This window comes from Odocoileus virginianus, chromosome 16, assembly GCF_023699985.2.
Source record: "Odocoileus virginianus isolate 20LAN1187 ecotype Illinois chromosome 16, Ovbor_1.2, whole genome shotgun sequence".
Taxonomy (NCBI): Eukaryota; Metazoa; Chordata; class Mammalia; order Artiodactyla; family Cervidae; genus Odocoileus; species Odocoileus virginianus.
In genome coordinates, this window is record NC_069689.1 from 2,108,820 (window position 1) to 2,129,441 (window position 20,622).

Below are 20,622 nucleotides of genomic sequence, written 5' to 3' on the forward strand. Positions count from 1 at the left end.
TTTTGATTATGCACATTTGTTTTTAATTGAAGGATAATTACTTTGCAATATTGTGTTGCTTTCTTCCAAACATCAGCATGAATTAGCTATAAGTATACATGTATCCCCTCCCTCTTGAACTTCCCTCTCACCCCATCCTACCTCTTTAGGTTATCACAGAGCACCAGGTTGAACTCCCTGTGTTATATAGCAACTTCCTGCTAGCTTTCTATTTTATATATGGTAATATATATGTTTCAGTGCTACTCTCAGTTCATCATCCCACCCACTCCTCCCCCTGCTGTGTCCAGAAGTCTGTTCTCTGTATCTGCATCTCTATTCCTTCCCTGAAAATGGTTCATCAGTACCATTTTTCTAGATTCCATATACATGCGTTAATATACGAAATTTTGTTTATCTCTTTCTGATTTATTTCACTCTGTGCAACAGGTTTTAGGTTCATCCACCTCATTAGAACAGACTCAAATTAATTCCATTTAATGGCAAAGTAATATTCCATTTAATCTGTTCATCTGTTGATGGACATCTAGGTTGCTTCCATGTCCTAGCTATTGTAAATAGTGCTGCAGTGAACATTGGGGTACCTGTGTCTTTTTCAGTTCTGGTTTTCTCAGGGTATATGCCCAGTATACTCTGGAATTGCTGGGTCATATGATAGTTTTATTCCTATTTATTTTAAGGACTCTCCATACTGTTCTCAACAGTGGCTGTTTCAATGTACATTCCCACCAGCAGTAAAGAGGGTTCCCTTTTCTCCACATCCTTTTCAGCATGTATTGTTTGTAGATTTTTTTGATGATGGCCATTCTGACCGGTGTGAGTTTTGATTTGTGTTTCTCTAATAATGAGTGATGTTAAGCATCTTTTCATGTGTCTACTGGGCATCTGTATGTCTTTGGAGAAATGTCTGTTTAGGTCTTTTGCTCATTGTTTGATTGGGTCATTTGTTTTTCTGATATTGAGCTGCATGAGCTCCTTATATATTTTAGAGATTAATCCTTTGTCAGTTGCTTTATTTGCAATTATTTTCTTCCACTCTAACGGTTGTCTTTTCATCTTGTTTATAGTTTCCTTTGCTGTGGAAAAGCTTTTAAGCTTAATTAGGTCCCATTTGTTTATTTTTGTTTTTATTTCCATTACTCTAGGAGGTGGGTCAAAGAGGATCTTGCTGCAATTTATGTCAAACAGTGTTCTGCCTATGTTTTCCTCTTAAGAGCTTTATAGTTCCTGGCCTTATATTTAGGTCTTTAATCCATTTTAAATTTATTTTTGTGTATGGTGTTAGGAAATGTTCTGATTTCATTCTTTTACATGTAGCTGTCCAGTGGGGTTGGTATTGAAAAGAAGTATGTGTGTTTGTTTCTTCCACGCTTACAGCTGGATGGAAATTGGCCTCAAAAGGTCTATGGTTTTCTTTGTCATTAGCCAACAGATGCTTGCTACAGTGTATTGCTCACTGAGTTCTTTATTTAATGTGAGGGCAATGCATCTCTGTTCAATAAGGAGAAGAGCTGTGCAACACAGTAGCTCATTTGTGGATAAAAAGTATCTGCCTTTAGCCACACATTGATCCTTCACTAAGTGACTTTTCTTTTTTTTTCCACTAGCTTCTTATCCAATATGTGGTTGACTTATCTATCTTCACATTGCTTTGATTTTTCTAGTAAGTTGATCCTGACTTTAGTATGTCTATCTTAAGGGGGAATATATTTTTTTTCTGTCAAAGAATTACTTCATATCTTCTCTAAAACATTAAAAAATTTAAAATTTCAGGTCAGGAGTATATATCATAAAAAAAAACTTAGATTTCTAGGCACAAATATCCATTGATACATAAATATGGTATGAAATTGCAAATTTGCCATATTACATATAATATAGACAATATTGTTAAATATTGTATACATTATATATACTTATAATTTATATATTATAATATATACTTTACCATATAAAATATTTCTTAAATGTTTATTTCTGTTTAATATTATAAATATGATATATATACATAAATATATATCAATATGCATACATATGTATCTACCAAAATTGTGATAAAGCCTAAGCTTTCTCTACAGCCCCTGTCTTCCCGTAGCAGAAGATGGCTACCTTCCTTTGGCTACCTTTCATACTTAGGGTGGGCTCCCCAGGTGGCTCTAGTGATGAAAAGCCCAGTGTAAGAGACACAACAGACACTGGTTCGATCCCTGGGTTGGGAAGATCTCCTGGAGGAGGACACAGCAACCCTATCCAGTATTCTTACCTGGAGATTCCCATGGACAGAGGAGCCTGGTGGGCTGCAGTCCATTGGGTCACAAAGAATCAGACACAACAGAAGCAACTTATCGCTTAGTTTAGGGTTGCACATACCTACATGAGGACCTGTCCTGGAAATGGACTCTGCCATTTGGGCTAGGAGTTCTGGGATTCCAGGTCAGTAGAAAGTAGTCTGTTAGGGTGAGACCCAGTAAGGTGACACTTCCTTTTGGCCCTTTTCTCTGCTCATTACATGGAGAAAGATGTGTGTGGCCACATGAGGGCCAAATCCTATTGCCTTGATCTAAAGGCAGTAGGGAGTTTAATGATCTTTTAATAAATCTACTAGACTTGATTGCCTCCAAGTTTATTCCTTCCTTTTGTTGTATGGCCAGAGGATTTCTTTAAAACCAAAATCATTATCACATCCCTGCTTGAAACTTTTTAGTGCTTCACACTTTTATTGAGATAAAGGCTAAACTAACATGGCTTCAACATCGTTGAAGATCATTAGTGCCCTGTTCTGGTCATTGCTTACTTTTACTGTTTAGTGAGCTCTGTTGTTGCCCTGACAAACAAGTCCTCTTTTCTACTTATGCAACTTTACATATGCTATAGGTCTGTCCTACTACCCTTTCCTCATGAACAATCTCTAGTATATTTGCCAAACTCCTGTGCTAAGTCACTTCAGTTGTGTCTGGCTCTTTGCGACCCTAAGGACTATAGCCCACCAGGCTCCTCTGTCCATGGGATTCTCTAGGCAACAATACTGGAGCGGATTGCCATGCTCTCCTCCAGGGGATCTTCCTAACCCAAGGATCAAACCCACATCTCTTATGTCTCCTGCATTGGCAGGCGGGTTCTTTACCACTAGCGCCTCCTGGGAACTCCCTACTCATTCTGTAAGTCTCTGTTAAAGTATAGTCTGACAAGCCTTTCTTCACTTCCCGAGGAAGAATTAAGTCCTTCCCCTTCTATATTTCTGTTGTGATTTGTACACATTACTTTTATAGCACTGGTTGTGTTATGTAATATTTGCTTTTCTGTAAGTCATGCCCTCTGCTTCTAAAGGCAGCAGCTAATTTGATTCAGCATGCTCTTTCCTGTACTAATAGTGTGTAGTACACAATAAGTGCTTAATAAATGTGTGCTGAATGAAGACTGTAATTAGTGGAACACTTTGTGAATTGCTCTAGAGGACTATGTTTGCAGTAAACTACATAATGAAGGTGATTGAGAAATGGAGCATTTCAATAATTGATCATACTGCATAACAGTCAATTTCAAATGATCAATTTTAGATAATTTTAATGCAGAACAAAGTGGACTGTACAGAATTTATCTGTATTAATCCATAAGATGCTTCAGCATGATCTTTCTGAATCATGTGATCACAATTCCTAGCTATGTCTCTGGCTAAGAAAGCTATGGGAATCAGTATTATCTGTACTGTTGCTTTTTCATAAGCTGGGGCCTTGTTTTTTCAGTTGGATCTCTAACACATTTACTTAATGGTTTGTCTACCTAAAAAGTATACTATAAAATTAGCACTAGGTAAAAGGGATTCAAAATTGTGTTATTATCAAATGTAGTTTTAAAAATGCTCAGACGACAGACAAGCAACATACCTTAGGGCGTAAGCACAATCTCGGTTTATCAGAAGGCTTACTCTTCTACATTCAGGCTATGCCTTTTGGATGACAATCCTTGATGGGTCCAAGTGAAATGTTATGAACTGAGCTAAGCAGTTAATTTGATGGTAGTCTCTGGTCATAACTATTTCAAGTGCTTGATCCCCACCCAAATTATGTATTCTCTCATTCATGGGAAAATAGTGTGAGTGATTGCTGCTCATTTGTATATTAATTTAATGGTTCTCTTCTCTCACTCACCCAAAAAGTAGTATTGCCAGTTATTAGTTGAAAACTCAGAAATTACTTTTATGCACATGTTCCTTTATTTTCACATCTTTGAAAGTGGTTTTGAGCAGAAACCTGTTTGGAACCCAGCTAACATGTTCTTATTTGCACAAGTGACCTGAAAACCATCATGATAACTGAACTCTGACCTCCTCCATTGTTGTGCCATGTCCTCTTTTAAACCTAGAAATTTTCCTTCAAAGCGTGATCCTTTTAAAAGCAAGAATTTGGAATATCAAGCAGATTTATATATTTTTAACAATGTTCAGAAATGTGTAAATGTTATTGTTATTTAGGTGCTGTATTTTCAATTGGCTCATCTCCATTGAGCTCTTTTAATCAGTTTCCGAGCCAGTCTGTCCCTTCAGCTGCATAATAATGCAATATTTGTAACTTGATTATTTTGCAGATGTGAATCATCTTTAAGTACAAGAGTTGATTGACCTAAGGGTTAACTACAAAATCTTACATAAAATAAAGAACAATTTATAGGATTGCTTAAGTAATTTTTAAGAATGTGAGTATTGGAGTCATTAATGATAGAAACAGTGTACTGCTTGATTATGATAAAATATTCAGTAACTCACTAACGCGGCTGTCCTGTTTAAATAATCTATGAAGAAACAGAATAAAAATTATTAGTACTGTGCACTAGACCAATACCTACTGAGGTTTTAGTTTGGGAAATATGTCAAAAAACTTGTCTTTTATTTGAGTATTTTAATGTTAAGAAGCTGATTCTGTTAAGTAGAGAATGGAAGCATTTATGTCTCTGTAGTATGACTTTAACCATAGTTATTAACTGAATATGACAGTGTGATTGCTTGCTAAGACATAGTTTTTTCTATTAGTCAAGTTATGAGTAAGAAAGACTCAGTCTCTGTTTTAAGAGAAGCCTTATTCAGTGTCCCAGGTTTTACACATGGTCCATCACTAACTCACTGGCTGACTTTGGTGCCTTGGATTTTCTCATGAGCCAGACTAACTGCCTCACAGTGAAGATCAATTAGATCTGATTTGTGAAAGTGCTATATAAAGCATATGCCACCTTTAGTAGTTAAGCAAGATTTTAGCCCCTTTTCTGCCTGCTTTTTAACTTCGGGCTGGTCATTCAAAAGCCCTGAGCTTCTACTTCTTTATAGGTAAAACACAAGAGTTTGGCCAGTATATTCATCTGGAGGAGTACTATTTATATTGTATTCATCACTTACAACCTATAATTTATAATAATCTTTCTTTATAAAAATCTTTCTCTCTCTCTCTTTTTAACATGTGCTTGTCCCTATTCATTTAATGGATATTGTGATTACTCTGTAAGACTGGATTCCTTTAATCTTCATCTGTTACATTTCATTTAATCTTCCTCTCAGTCTTGTGAAAGTAGGTGATATTCTCATTTTACTGATAAGGAAAACTGAGGTTCAGTTTAGTGTTAGAGGTGGGATTCCAGTCTCTGATGCCAGTGTTCTTTTTTTTTTTTTTTATTAGCATGTGGCTTAGTGAAGATGTTTTGCCACATACATCATCTAAAGCAAGCTTTTGATCTCCATTATTTTTCTATTCTTGTTTCTCAAAATGAATAGAGCCTTACCAAAATGCTTTTATAGAGAGATGTGCCTATTCAATAGCAGTAAGCATAATTTGGCAATTTTTACATTATAGCACCATTACAAAAAGTCTTGTTGGCATTATACAACAGTGCAGTGTTATCTGGGAATCCTTCAGTGCTGGAAAATATAGTTTGTCCTTCAAATAAGATGAGTTCTATTTTAATAGATGTATTTTATTTTTAAGACATAGCATTGTTTAATATTATAGATGCTTGTAAACTTATATCTGTGCTTTCTATAGAAGGAAAACAGTTGATTTAATTACTTATGAAATGTTTTTGTTTTTAAAATCCTAATTTGTGATTCTAGAAAGAGCATTACCCATGGCAAATTTCTCTAAAATTTCTATTTTAGGTGAGTTATGTTTTATCATATCCATTGTTTATATTTAAATTTTAAAAAGTTCTCTGAACTATCTGAAATAAGTAGATCTGGCAGGGATTAGGAAAAGCATGTCCAGAAACATTCATTTCTGTCTTAGAGTTCATTTATGAGTTCTATGTTTTAACATGCCAGCATTAGATATTGATCTTACTTGGAGCCTTATTGCTCTTAGAGTGATTGAAACACTGATTCATCTAGGACTCTGATGTTGATCCTTTCTGATTGAAAAACCTTTGCCCTTGGGACTTTCCTTAACTCATGTTTCTCTTCTTTTTGTATTGAAAGCTTCTGGGTGGTCATTACTAGTCCAAAAGAGAATTCCTATGAATAGCTCATTGGTCACAGTTTTATTTTTATCTTCCCAACTGATGACTTTGAAATGACTGTGGCATTTTGAGGAGACCTTATCTGCTGCCATTCTTAACCCTATTCATGAAACTGTAGTCACACCAGCCTTCTTTTCTGTTTTATAAAGTCAGTCTAGCTTCGGGGACTTCTGTGGTTATCCCACTGTGGGGAATGGTTTTCCTCCAGACTTGTGTGGCTTTTTCTTTCTTGTCATTTAAGTCTCAACTTAAATGTTCCTTCCTGAAAGAGGTTTTCCTTAACAACTCACTGAAAATTAGTGTTTTTCTAACACTATTAAATGGTTTTATTTTCTTCTTAGCACCTAATGACTAGTTGATATTTATTTCTTGTGTATCTCCTCTGATGGGGACATAGATATTCTGTTTTGTTTAATGCTGTATCCCCAGCACCTAGAACAGTGTCTGCCGTAGTAGTTATTCCAGTAAATATTTGTTGAATGACCAAATGAATGCTTTTTCTATTGGCTATTTATAAAAAATTTTTAAAAACATTTTCCTCTTTTTTTTTGGTAATCAGGAAGGTGCTAATTATTTTTGCAATTAGTTTTTTTTTTTTTTTGCAATTAATGTTTCTGTATATTTGATGTTTTTCTCTTCCTTTGCTGTTCTGTTCCCTAGTTAAATTCTTTCAGAAAGGAGAAAGCCTTCTAATTTTCAAAGTCTGAGATATGACTATTTCGATTTATCTACTGCTTGTCAGGTGGGTGTCTAAGCTGGTGCAGCCTAGTCACAAAAGCAATTAACAGGTAGGAAAATTGGCTCCTAACAGCTGCTTCAGTCCTGCTTGAGTTGGCCTCTCCCCCTAGGGACTGTCACTGTCAACCTAGCAAAATGAAATTGCCTTCCCATAAACATTTTTTTTCCCCAGGATTTTAGAACAGAAACAAATTCTTGCTTTATAAAATGAGTTAAAATGTGTCAACAGAATAGAACAGAGTAATGACCTGCTGGTGCAATTTGGATTTTGAGGCATGGCAGCAACCTTTATTTTCAGAAGAGTTGACATTGAAACTGTAGCACTTTTAGTTCTGTTGAAATGACTTTATTATGCCAAAAAGGTAGATTTAGTAACTTATTTATTGATGTTGGTGAAGAAAGAGACAATTCTATAAAATATAATTTTTAACCCTCAACGCTTTGGTCTGTGGCATAGTTTTTGAGTCCTTGCTCCTTCATTTAACTCTGTGGAAAGGAGCAGGTTTTATAAAGACCACAACTTGGTTTCCTTTCCAGTTCATTCTTCTACTCATAATTCATTCAGTATGGATTCCATTTGATCATTATAGACCTTAACCATTGTTATGTGCTGTAACCAATGTATCCATTTAAAAATGGATTTAAATGGGTTTTATATTAACAATATGCCAGTTCTGGGCTTTATATTGACATAAGCCTCAATGTTGGCAAATGTGACATTGGTTTCTTTTGATTCTTTTTGATAACTCTTATTTGATATCATTTCCAACCTGAGCTAGTTGTGAAGTGTACTCCCCTTGAAAGTCGTCCTCTAATAATATTCTCTTTCTTTCATTCCTGTTATACCACTGGCCTCTTATGAAGCTAAAAGTATGTGTCATTAAACTCTGCTTTCATATTTTATTAAAAAATTAAGAGAAGATTCTCCCATAGTGAGGGTATTATCTTAGTTTTTAAGTGAATAAGATGTGCTTTTGTTATGTTAATATGCCAGTTCATGGTGTACCTCTCAGTGACTTTAGGATGGGGCTTGCTTACCAGAAACATCAACCACATAATTAGAGGGCTGGGACTTTGGGCCAGTCTGACACCAAGATGGGCACTCTAAAGGACAGAAATGGTATGGACCTAACAGAAGCGGAAGATGTTAAGAAGAGGTGGCAAGAATACACAGAAGAACTATACAAAAGAGATCTTCATGACCCAGATAACCACCATGGTGTGATCAGTCAATTAGAGCCAGACATCCTGGAATGCAAAGTCAAGTGGGCCTTAGGAAGCATCAGTACAAAGTTAATGGAGGTGATGGAATTCCAGTTGAACTATTTCAAATCCTAAAAGATGATGCTGTGAAAGTGCTGCGCTCAGTATGCCAGCAAATTTGGAAAATTCAGCAGTGGCCACAGAACTGGAAAAGGACAGTTTTTATTCCAATCCCAAAGAAAGAATGTCAAAGAATGTTCAAACTACCACAAAATTGCACTCATCTCATACACTAGCAAAGTAATGCTCAAAATTCTCCAAGCCAGGTTTCAACAGTACGTGAACCAAGAACTTCCAGATGTTCAAGCTGGATTTAGAAAAGGCAGAAGAACCAGAGATCAAATTGCCAACATCTGTTGGATCATAGAAAAGCAAGAGAATTCCAGAAAAATATCTACTTCTGCTTTATTGACTATGCGAAAGCCCTTGACTGTGTGGATCACAACAAACTTTAGAAAAGTCTTCAAGAGATGGGAATACCAGGCCACCTTACCTGCCTCCTGAGGAATCTGGATGCAGGTCAAGAAGCAACAGTTAGAACCGGACAGAACAATGGACTGGTTCTAAATTGGGAAAAGAGTATGTTAAGGCTGTATTGTCATCTTGCTTATTTAACTTATATGCGGAGTACATCATGAGAAACACTGGGCTGGATGAAGCACAAGCTGGAATCAAGATTGTCGGGAGAAATATCAGTAACCTCAAATATGCAGATGATGCCATTCTTATGGCAGAAAGCAAAAAGGAACTAAAGAACCTCTGATGAAAGTTAAAGAGGAGAATGAAAAAGCTGGTTTAAAACTCAATATTCAAAAAACAAGATCATGGCATCCAGTCCTATCACTTCATAGCAAATAGATGGGGAAACAGTGGAAACAGTGACAGACTTTATTTTTGGGGGACTCCAAAATCACTGCAGATGATGCTGCAGCCATGAAATTAAGATGTTTGCTTCTTGGAAGAAAAACTATGAGCAACCTAGACAGCATATTAAAAAGCAGAGACATTACTTTGCTGACAAAGGTTCATCTAGTTAAAAGCTATGGTTTTTCTAGTAGCCATGTAAGGATGTGAGAGTTGGACCATAAAGAAAGCTGAGTGCTGAAGAATTGATGCTTTTGAACTGTGGTATTGGAGAAGACTCTTGAGAGTCCCTTGAACTCCAAGGAGATCAATCCAATCAATCCTAAAGGAAATCAGTCCTGAGTATTCATTGGAAGGACTGATGTTGAAACTGAAACTCCAGTACTTTGGCCACCTAATATGAAGAACTGACTCAGTGGAAAAGACCCTAATGCTGGGAAAGATTGAAGGCAGGAGGAGAAGGGGATGACAGAGGATGAGATGGTTGGATTCCATCACCGACTCAATGGACATGAGTTTGAGCAAGCTCCGGGAGTTGGTCAAAGACAGGGAAGCCTGGCTTGCTGTAGTCCATGGGGTTGCAAAGAGTCAGACACGACTGAGTGACTGAAGTGACACCAAAGCTCAGGGGAGATTGTTGATTGGTGAAGACAGTGATGTGTTGGGAGTCTGATGCACCCTGACTCATAGGGAGAGGACTTGGAAGCCCTTCATTCAGGGCCATCTCAGAGCTTTTCCTGTGTATATTATTTATAATAAAACTATAATAATAAGTATAATGCTTTCCTGAGTTATATCAGTTGTCTTAGCAAGTTATCAAACTGAGGCAATCATAGGAATCTCTGAGTATGTGACAAGTTGATTAGAAATGCAGATAGCCTGGAGATCCCTGAAGCGTGGCTGGCATCTAAAGTAAGTGCAGTCATATTTGGGATAATGCCCTTTGGTTTGTGGATTCCATACTAACTTTGAGTGGTTAGTGCTGAAATAGAACTGCAGTACACTAATTTAAGGTTGAAACAGAATAGTGAGGGGTTCATTTGTTACAGTTAATGAACCAATGTTGATAGATTATTATAAACTAAAGCCCAAAGTTTGCATTAGGATTTACTGTTTATATTGTACACCTTCATGGGTTTGACAAATTCATAATGTCATGGGTCTACCATTATCATAGGCCCATGGCAAATAAAATATTGCCTGCCAAATAAGCTGTTAACATTTTAGCCGATAAATACACAGATTATAGAATCATGGTAATTGAGACTCCTGTGAATCCCTCACAGTCTCATCCCTCTCCCTGACTCAGAAGTAATTAGTTTTATGAATTTGGTATTTTTCAAATCTAAGCATCTTTTTATAGTTTTCTAAGTATTTGTGTGTCATATTTTATGGAATTTTTATAAGTTTTAAAATTTCACATTAACAACACTATATATATTACACTTGTTTCATCAGCTTGTTTATTTCAAAACTCAGCATTGTCTTTGCAGTTTATAGGATTTTATTTTTACTGTAGGAAAGAATATGTCTTTAATTAAAGAGTCATTTAATGTTAAATAATTTGTTAACAGTTATAATTTTATATTGGTTTCCTGTATTAGTGTAAACAGATAGTACTGAACTGTGCATTAAATTTTTCAACCCTCAAGAGGTTTACTGACTTGAATCTAAAAAACTTTTTTTTTTTTTTTTTTGGTATGTGTGTGTGGGAGGCTCTAAGAATTCAAACACAAATGACATTAGATCATTGATATCATGTTCCACAGCTACCCTGTTAAAGATACTCAACAGAAGCCAGAAAGACTTAATTATTTAAAGTGAATGCCAATTGGAAACCTTACCTTTTATAGATTTCTTTCTGGAGACTCTTTTTTGTTTGTTTGTTTTTTAATGCAGAATGTAGGATCTTAGTTCCCTGACCTTGGATAAAATCAGCATCCCCTGCAGTGAAAGTCCCTTCGGGGACTCTGTTTAAGTTGTGTGTTTCCTTTACTATGGGCTTCCCTGGTCTCAGTGGAAAAGGATCCACCTGCCATTGCAGGAGATGGGGGTTTGATCCCTGGGTCAGAAAGATACCCTGGAGAAGGGATGGCATCCCACTTCAGTTTTCTTGCTTGGGTAATCCCATGGACAGAGAAGCCTGGTGAGATATAGTCCATGATGTAGCAAAAGAGTTGGACACGACTTAGTGACCAAACAACACAACTATAATCATCAGTTCTAAAAGAGAACACTGCTTCTAGGATAAATCAGAAGATCTCTACAATTCAAGGTAGAGGTAAAGCTATAGCTTCCTCCCCCAGCTTGAGGAAAGTTACTTTATTTTGCTTGGTGAATGTACAGTTGAACCTAATTATTTATGCTGATGTATGCAGCAAGTTTCATCTAGTCAAAGCAGAAGCTGTCAGATCTTCGTAGAATTTTCTGTGACCTAAATTAAATCTGCATTACACAGGACTGCAGTCTTTAGAGAAGGCTATTCCCATTGTCTGCTGTGTTAATTGTGCCTGCTAACCTGTCACTGTTGATTTGATTATTGTTGCTCATTTTGCATCCTTTGGTGTATACTTTGAGTTCAGTAGCAGAAAAAAGCTTGAACTTATATTGTTTTGTACATTTGAAAAATAATGATATCCCTCTTCCACCAAGATCATTTATTATAGATTCCAGAAAGCTATATAATTGCACTTCCAACCCAGATTGTTTTTTAATTGACATCCTGAAGAATCTATTATATTGTAAAACATCATTGGCAGATTCAGTTGTAATTTAATAAGAATAGACCAATATGCTAAGGGAAGTGATTTTTTAAAAGTTCTTGCTCAACTCCATTGCATGAAATGCTGAAATAGTTTCCTCCTCTTTGTTCATTTCAAAGATGAAATGTGCTTCAGATTTTTTTCTCCCTACCAGTGACTGTGTTTATATGGGTGCTATATCAATAAAGAGGTACTGAGAAGTGACTTTTTCCTACTGTGTTTTCTAAAGTTTATGTGATCCCGTGATTTTAGATGTTATTTCATTCACAGGACTTGGTCTATGGTAAATATTTTGTAACATGAGTTCTATGACAAATGTGTAAATTAAAAATTGAGTTTGTGTAGATTCTCTATGCTGGATTTATAGTGTTTGGAATGTTATCTTCAGGGTCTTTTATAGCCAGTATTGTACTCCGATTAATCTTGGGCTATTATAGACCTAGTAATTTCAGACAAATCATCAAATTCTCAATTTGGTCATATGATTACTTTAGATTATTGACTATAATCCTAATGATTATACTTTCTTGATTTTTTAAAACAATCAATATTTATTGGATTTTTTCTAAAATATGTGAAATATTCTTGGCTCCTTTTAAAATAAATGATGTTAATTTTGTATAATCGTACTTACAACAGTTTTTGTTTACATGGAACTCTTATGATTATACTGGCCCAATTGAGTTTATTTGGATTTCCTTTACTTCCCTATCTCTTTCCCAACCTTTAGGAGAAGAACAGTGCTTCTAAGGCTGGCATCCCAAGGGCTAGACCTGTATCTTGATTGGTTATTTTGTTGTCTTTATCCCACTCATTTCCCTGTCTCTACTCATTTAGCTTCCTTTCATAAGCACCCACTCTAAGGTAGTTAGCCTACATCTTTAAATATTTCTGTGTCTTTAGAAAATACATAGTGTTTTCTGTGTATAAATTTATAATTTTTATAAATGGCATTGGGCTATATGTCTCATTTTATTGTTTTTTCATTTTTTTTCTTTTTTCAAAGTTTAAACTTTTTATATTGTTTTTTAAAAAAATTCAACCTTTCATTTAAATGATCCATCCTTGTATTGTATATAATTCTGATTCCTTACTTCTGATTGTTGTACTCTATCATGTGCATACTCTTATCCATGCATACTATGTATCCATCTTACTTACACTCACCTACTGATGCTTATAGTTTATAAAATGTGTTAAAAGAATTCATGATATATTTGCTTTTTGATCCAAAAATTTTATTTAAAATACTTTGTCCTAGAAAACCTACCAAAGCTGTGCAAGAAGGTATATATTCAAGGATATTTGGTATATATGAGGATGTGAAAGTGTATACAAAGATATTTATGATATTATAAATTTAGAACAACAAAATTTAGAAACAACCTAAATATTCAAAGTAGAAAATTGAATATACTGTGGTCTATATCTATAATGGGATGCTATATGAAAATTAAGAATACTTTACCAGATAATAATAGTAAATGATAAAGGCTGAGTATAAATTTTCAAATCCTGAAAGATGATGCTGTGAAAGTGCTACACTCAATATGCCAGCCAATTTGGAAAACTCAGTAGTGGCCACAGAACTGGAAAAGGTCAGTTTTCATTCTTATCCCAAAGAAAGTCAATGCCAGAGAATGCTCAAACTACCACACAATTGCACTCATCTCACACGCTAGTAAAGTAATGCTCAAAATTCTCCAATCCAGGCTTCAGCAATACGTGAACCATGAACTTCCAGATGTTCAAGCTGGTTTTAGAAAAGGCAGACGAACCAGAGATCAAATTGCCAATATCCGCTGGGTCATCGAAAAAGCAAGAGAGTTCCAGAAAAACATCTATTTCTGCTTTATTGACTATGCCAAAGCCTTTGACTGTGTGGATCACAATAAACTGTGGAAAATTCTGAAAGAGGTGGGAATACCAGACCACCTGACCTTTCTCTTGAGAAACCTGTATGCAGATCAGGAAGCAACAGTTAGAACTAGACATGGAACAACAGACTGGTTCCAAATAGGAAAAGGAGTATGTCAAGGCTGTATATTGTCACCCTGCTTATTTAGTTTACATGCAGAGTACATCATGAGAAATGCTAGGCTGGAAGAAGCACAAGCTGGAATCAAGATTGCCAGGAGAAATATCAATAACCTTAGATATTCAGACAACACCACCCTTATGGCAGAAAGTGAAGAGGAACTAAAAAGCCTCTTGATGAAAGTGAAAGAAGAGAGTGAAAAAGTTGGCTTAAAGCTCAACATTCAGAAAACTAAGATCATGGCATCTGGTCCCGTCTCTTCATGGGAAATAGATGGGGAAACAGTGGAAACAGTGTCAGACTTTATTTTTTGGGGCTCCAAAATCGCTGCAGATGGTGACTGCAGCCATGAAATTAAAAGACGCTTACTCCTTGGAAGGAAAGTTATGACAAACCTAGATAGCATATTAAAAAGCAGAGACATTACTTTGCCAACAAAGGTCTGTCTAGTCAAGGCTATGGTTTTTCCAGTGGTCATATATGAGAGTTAGACTGTGAAGAAAGCTGAGTGCTAAAGAATTGATGCTTTTGAACTGTGGTGTTGGAGAAGACTCTTGAGAGTCCCTTGGACTGCAAGGAGATCCAACCAGTCCATCCTAAAGGAGATCAGTCCTGGGTGTTCACTGGAAGGACTGATGATGAAGCTGAAACTGCAATACTTTGGCCATCTCATGAGAAGAGTTGACTCATTGGAAAAGACCCTGATGCTGGGAAGGATTGAGGGCGGGAGGAGAAGGGGATGACAGAGAATGAGATGGCTGGATGGCATCACTGACTCGATGGACATGAGTTTGAGTAAACTCCGGGAGTTGGTGATGGACAGGAAGGCCTGGCGTGCTGCGATTCACGGGGTCGCAAAGAATTGGACACGACTGAGCGACTGAACTGAGCAGAGTATAAATTTTAGGTATAGTCTGATCCCAGTTGCTCATGCAGTTATTCAGCCATTCACTCACAAATAGTGACAGTCCAGACATTGTTTCAGAATTTAGAGGTAGAGGGCCGTGTGTGTGTGTGTGTGTGTGTGTGTGTGTGGAGGCGGGGGCAGGAGTGTGTGTCACAAAACAGACTCTTTCTTTGCCTTCATAGAATTTGCAGTTTAGTCAGGAGAGACAGAACCATAAACAAAAAGTTTGTCAGTTGGCAATAGTGCTTTGTAGAAAAATACAACTGGGTAAAGTTAAATAGGAAATACCAAGGAAAAAGAAAAGGAATTTTGCTACTTTATATAAGGTGAGTCAGGGAAGTCTCTGAAAAGTGACATTTAAAAAAAATTTTATTTGTTTTAGTTTTGGCTGTGGTCAGTCTTCACTGCTGCTTGGGCTTTTCATTATTTGCAGCGAGCAAGGGCCGCTCTCTAGTTTTGTTGCTCAGGCTTCTCATTGCGGTGGCTTCTCTTGTGGAGCCCAGGGACTCTAGGGTGCATGGGCTTCAGTAGTTGTGGTGCTCAGACTTAGTTCTCTGAGGTATGTGGGATCTTCCTGGACCTAGGATTGAACCCATGTCTCCTGCAGTGGCAGTCACTTCTTTACCACTGAGCCACCAGGGAAGCCCCTCTGAAAAGTGACATTTGAATAGAGACCTGAAGAAAGCTAAGGAGAGAGAAAGCAATATTTTTTCTGGGGTGGGGGGCCAGGGAGGAAATATTCTTGATGAAGGGAACTGCAGGTCCAAAGACTTCAGGCAGAGATATGTATGTGTTCCAGCAAGAGCTTGGAGGTCAGTAGCTGAGTCAGATAAAGTGAAAGTGAAAGTCACTCAGCTGTGTCCAACTCTTTGCGACCCCATGGACTATTCTCCAGGCCAGAATACTGGACTGGGTAGTCGTCCTCTTCTTCAGGGAATCTTCCCAAGCCAGGGATCAAACCCAGGTCTCCCGCGTTGCAGGCGGATTCTTTTCCAGCTGAGCCACAAGGGAAGCCCTGAGTCAGATAAACCGAGGGATAAAGTGTGTAGGAAATGAGGTAAGAGAAGTAGGGATTGGGGGTGACAATGGAGGGCCGTTAGAGTTATCTTACAGGTCTTTATAAGCACTTTGGCCTTTATGATTCTCAGACGAGAAGTCATTGTAGGATTTTGAGCAGAGAAATGAAATTTGATTGACTTTTACAATCATATTGGCTGTTTTGTGTAGAACAGACTGGAGAGGAGCAGTATTGGGAAAATGGAGTTAAGAGGCTATTGTAATAACCCGGATAATAGATGATAGTTTCGACCAATGATGAGAAGAGGTTTGATTTTGGATTTGTAATGTACAGCCACAAACACCTTTTGAAAAAATAATTGTGTATGTGTTGATATATTAATTTATATTTAATTGTCTCTGATGGAGTTGCTGATGACTTTTTCTTTATACACATCTGTGCTTTTCAAATTTTTTTTGTTACTTTTATTTATTTATTTTAAATTTTATTTATATTTTTTTGGTTGCGCTGGGTATTTGTTGCTGTGCAGACTTTTCTTTAGTTGCAGAGAGTGGGGGCTACTCTCTTGTCGTGGTTTCCAGGCTTCTCATTGTGGTGGCTTTTCTTGCTGTGTAACAAGGGCTCTAGGCAAGTGGCCTTCAGTAGCTGCGGCTTCTGGGCTCTAGAGCATGGGCTTTGTTGCTCCGCAGCATGTGGGATCTTCGCAGATTGGGGATCAAACCTGTATCTCCTGCATCTTCTTTGAGAATCCGCCTGCCAACACAGGAGACAGAAGAGACTCGGGTTCGATCCCTGGGTCAGGGAGATCCCCTGGAGGAGGAAATGGCAACCCAGTCCAGTATTCTTGCCTGGAGAATCCCATGAACAGAGGAGCCCAGTGGGCTATAGCCCATGGGTTTGCAAAAAGTCAGACACAACTGAGCACTCACACATACACACACACCAGGAAAGCCCCACTATTACTTTTTAAATCAGAGAAAAAAAATTTTTAAGCAATTTTTGTTTTTACTGTGTTTTTCCCTGATTACACACATTTAAAAGTATTACCCACATTTAAAAATTTAAGTTGTATTTCTTTCCTTTTAGTGTTTGCCATTCCCTTCTGTCTGGTGATTCAGACAGTGAGCAGGCCCAGCCCTTAAATTAGAACCAGGATGTTAGTTAACTGACTAGTGAAATTGATTGAGGAAGGAAATTACAACTTTTTTCAAGCCCGGGCAGACTGTAGTCAGCGTTTTCCCTGTCATCCTTGTTTTCCTTTGTGAAGTAAACTCTTAGAAGACTGCTTTATTACATTTTTTATAACTTTGGTATGGCTGGGATACATTATATGTTCTGCTGTTTTTACATTATCACTGATGCAGAATAACAGAAAAAATTGCAGTGTCAATCAACAGGATTGTCACATCTAGGTCATTCTAGCTAATGAGTATGAGTTGTGTTGCTGATTTCCTGAAAATTTATTTGTACAAATTGTTAGCATGTACTATGAGTTTTCTCCTCTGACTTACCTTTCTGATTTGCTTGATTATATCAAATATTAGAGCACTTGAAAACCAATTTACTCTAAACTAGGTAAGAATTGTACTGATCTAGAACATGCTGATTGGCAGAGAGAAAAAAAAGACTGGAATTCAGTCTTGGCTATAATTGAGGTGTTTTTTTTTTAAATTGAAGTATAGTTGATTTACAGTGTTGTGTTAATTTCTGCTGTATAGCAAAGTGATTCTGTTTATACATATATATATATATACACATTCTCTTTCATATTCTTTTCCATTATGGTTCCATATGGTTTATCATAGGATATTGAATATAGTTCTCTGTGCTGTACGGTATGAGCTTGTTGTTTATCTATTCTATATGTAATAGCTTACATCTACTAGCCTTAACCTCCTATTCTATCCCTCACTCACCCCCCTTCCCCTTGGCAAGCCCCGGTCTGTTCTCTATGTCCATGAATCTGTTTCTGTTTCATAGATGGGTTCATTCGTGTCATATTTTAGATTCCACGTATAAATAATATCATATGGTATGTGTCTTCCCCTTTCTGACTTTTCTCAGTATGACAGTCTCTAAGTTGCATGGTTGAGTTCTTAAATGATAAATCAATAAAACTCTCATTATCTGGAAGCATAACTTGAGTTTTGTATTGCAGGAAAATAGTAACCCTTGCTTTGTTGCTTTTATATCCCTTGCTCTGATTGGCAATGTTTAGTCCTCTAACATTACCTGGAAAATGGAGGTTTTGGCTTTTTGATCTGAAGAGCAAATACCTCTCAAGATGATGCAAGGAGCACCGTGGCCTTGATAAAAATTTTTTTTGTTTTGTATTTTGGTTTGAAATCACTAGTAAATTGCAAATATGTAATGGCACTTGTTTTAAAAATAGCAAAATTTCTTCATGGCCTGTTGGCTATACTTTAATAAAAAAAAATAAATATTTTTTTTTCTTCTTTATAGAAAAAGAAATATCTTACATTTTAGATATGAAGAAATATAATCTGTGAGCTACTGTTTTTGTAGTCTGGAAAGCTTTCTATACCTCCTAGGTCTTTGTATACCTATTAAGCAACTTGATGGTGAACGTTTTGCCATGTCTGACTTTTCTTTTGTCTAATGGGCATGTTGGGTTTTTGGTTAAGGTTTCCAATGACCTAAAACTGGTATTCTTGTTGTTCCCTAAATGTTTAAGTGAGAATAATTCCTTTGCTTCAAAAACACCTATCTTGCCTAGTTTAGGCTTTCTGAATTTCTTAATTTCTTTTCTATGAATTTTGTGTGGTACTGTGGAAAGAAAATAGTCTGCCATCATTCAGACCCCCATGAATCCCAGCTCTGCCACTGAATAGCTCTCAGAGCCTTAGTTTCCTCATCAGTAAAACTATAATATAGATTTGTTGTCATATGTTGCTAGCTTTGTGCCTAGTGTGGTAATAGGTAGCCAGTAAATATTATTTGTTCTGTTTTCTTTATTTTATGTTTTTAATTTGGCTCCTGTGTTGACTAAAACCTTTGGTGGTTTTGTTACAATGTTAGAAAGTTTTTGTACAGAATACTGTACAAAAGAATGTCAGTTACTAAATTTGGTCTGCATGATGTTAGATCTTTAACCCAGGTATTGCTTTTTTTCATTCTTTTTAAAGATGTTTAATGTGCAGTTTTGTAGTATATTTAAAACATGTAATTGTGCCAGATACCCTGCAAGTTCTCTGTGCTAGAAACTTTTTAAACATTGTCTCTAATCCCCACAACCGTATAAGGTTTATACACTATTTTTTTCATTGAAGAGAAAGCTTAGGATCATACTTGGAAAGATCTTTAAAATGTGTTTGTAATAATGGGTCTATCATTATGGATTAAAATCCATATAGTTTATTGTAAACTGATCTTCTGTTATTGGAAAGTGAAACTTCTATTATTAAACTAGAGTCATTTCCACTGGACTGCAGAGTAGTGGTTGTCAAGAATCTGTTAGTTGTGGTATTAAAATGTCCTTGAAGTCACTGTGAACTGTTGGAGGGCTCTCTCCTTTTCCCGTAAAGAAAAGAAAAGAAAAGAAAGAGAAGTCACTCAGTTATGACTCTTGTGACCCCATGGACTGTAGCCCACCAGGCTCCTCTGTCCATGGGATTTTCCAGGCAAGAGTACTGGAGTGGGTTTCCATTTTGTTCTTTTCCCATAACATGTTTATCAACTCTTTTTTTTTTTTTTTTAGATTTTATTGAAATATAGCTGATTTACAAAGTTTAATTTTCTGCTCTATAATAGAGTAACTCAGTAATACATATATATACACATATGTTCTTTTTTGTGTTCTTTTCCATTATGACTTATAATCAATACTGAATATACAGTAGGACTTTGTTGTTTATCCATCCTGTATATAAATAGTTTGTATCTGCTAATCAGCCCCTAGTCCTTTCCTTCCCCACCTTTCTCCTCCTTGGCAGGCACAAGTCTGTCCTCTATATTTGAGAGTCTGTTTTTGTTGGTAGGTATGTGCATTTGTGTTATATTTTATATTCCACATGTAAGTAATATTACATGGTATTTATCTTTTTTTACTTACTTACTTTACTTAGTATGATAATCTCTAGTTGCGTCTATGTTGCTGCAAATGGCATTATTGCATTACTTTTAATGTCTGAGTAATATTCCATTGTATATATGTACCACATCTTCTTTATCCATTTATCTATCAGTGGACGTTTAGGTTTTTTCCATGTCTTGGCTATTGTAAATAGTGCTGCTATGAAGATAGAGGTGCCTGTATCTTTTCAAATTAGAGTTTTCTCTGTATATATGTCCAGGAGTGGAATTGTTGGATCATATGGCAACTCTGCCATATGGTTTAGGTTTTTGCAGAATTTCTACATACTGGTTTCCAGAGTGGCAACACCAATTTACATTCCCACCAGCAGTGTTAGAGGGTTCCCTTTTCTTCATATCTTCTCTGGCATTTATTATTTGTAGACTTTTTAATGATGGCCATTCTGACTGGTATAAGGTGGTTCCCCATTGTTGTTTTGATTTG

At 36.5% G+C, this 20,622-nt stretch overlaps 1 protein-coding gene across 16 annotated transcripts in view; it reads left to right on the plus strand.

Annotated features, from left to right (window-relative positions):
* PEAK1 (pseudopodium enriched atypical kinase 1) overlaps nt 1-20,622 on the plus strand; it is a 309,415-nt gene that overhangs the window by 74,836 nt on the left and 213,957 nt on the right. The window lies entirely within an intron of this gene.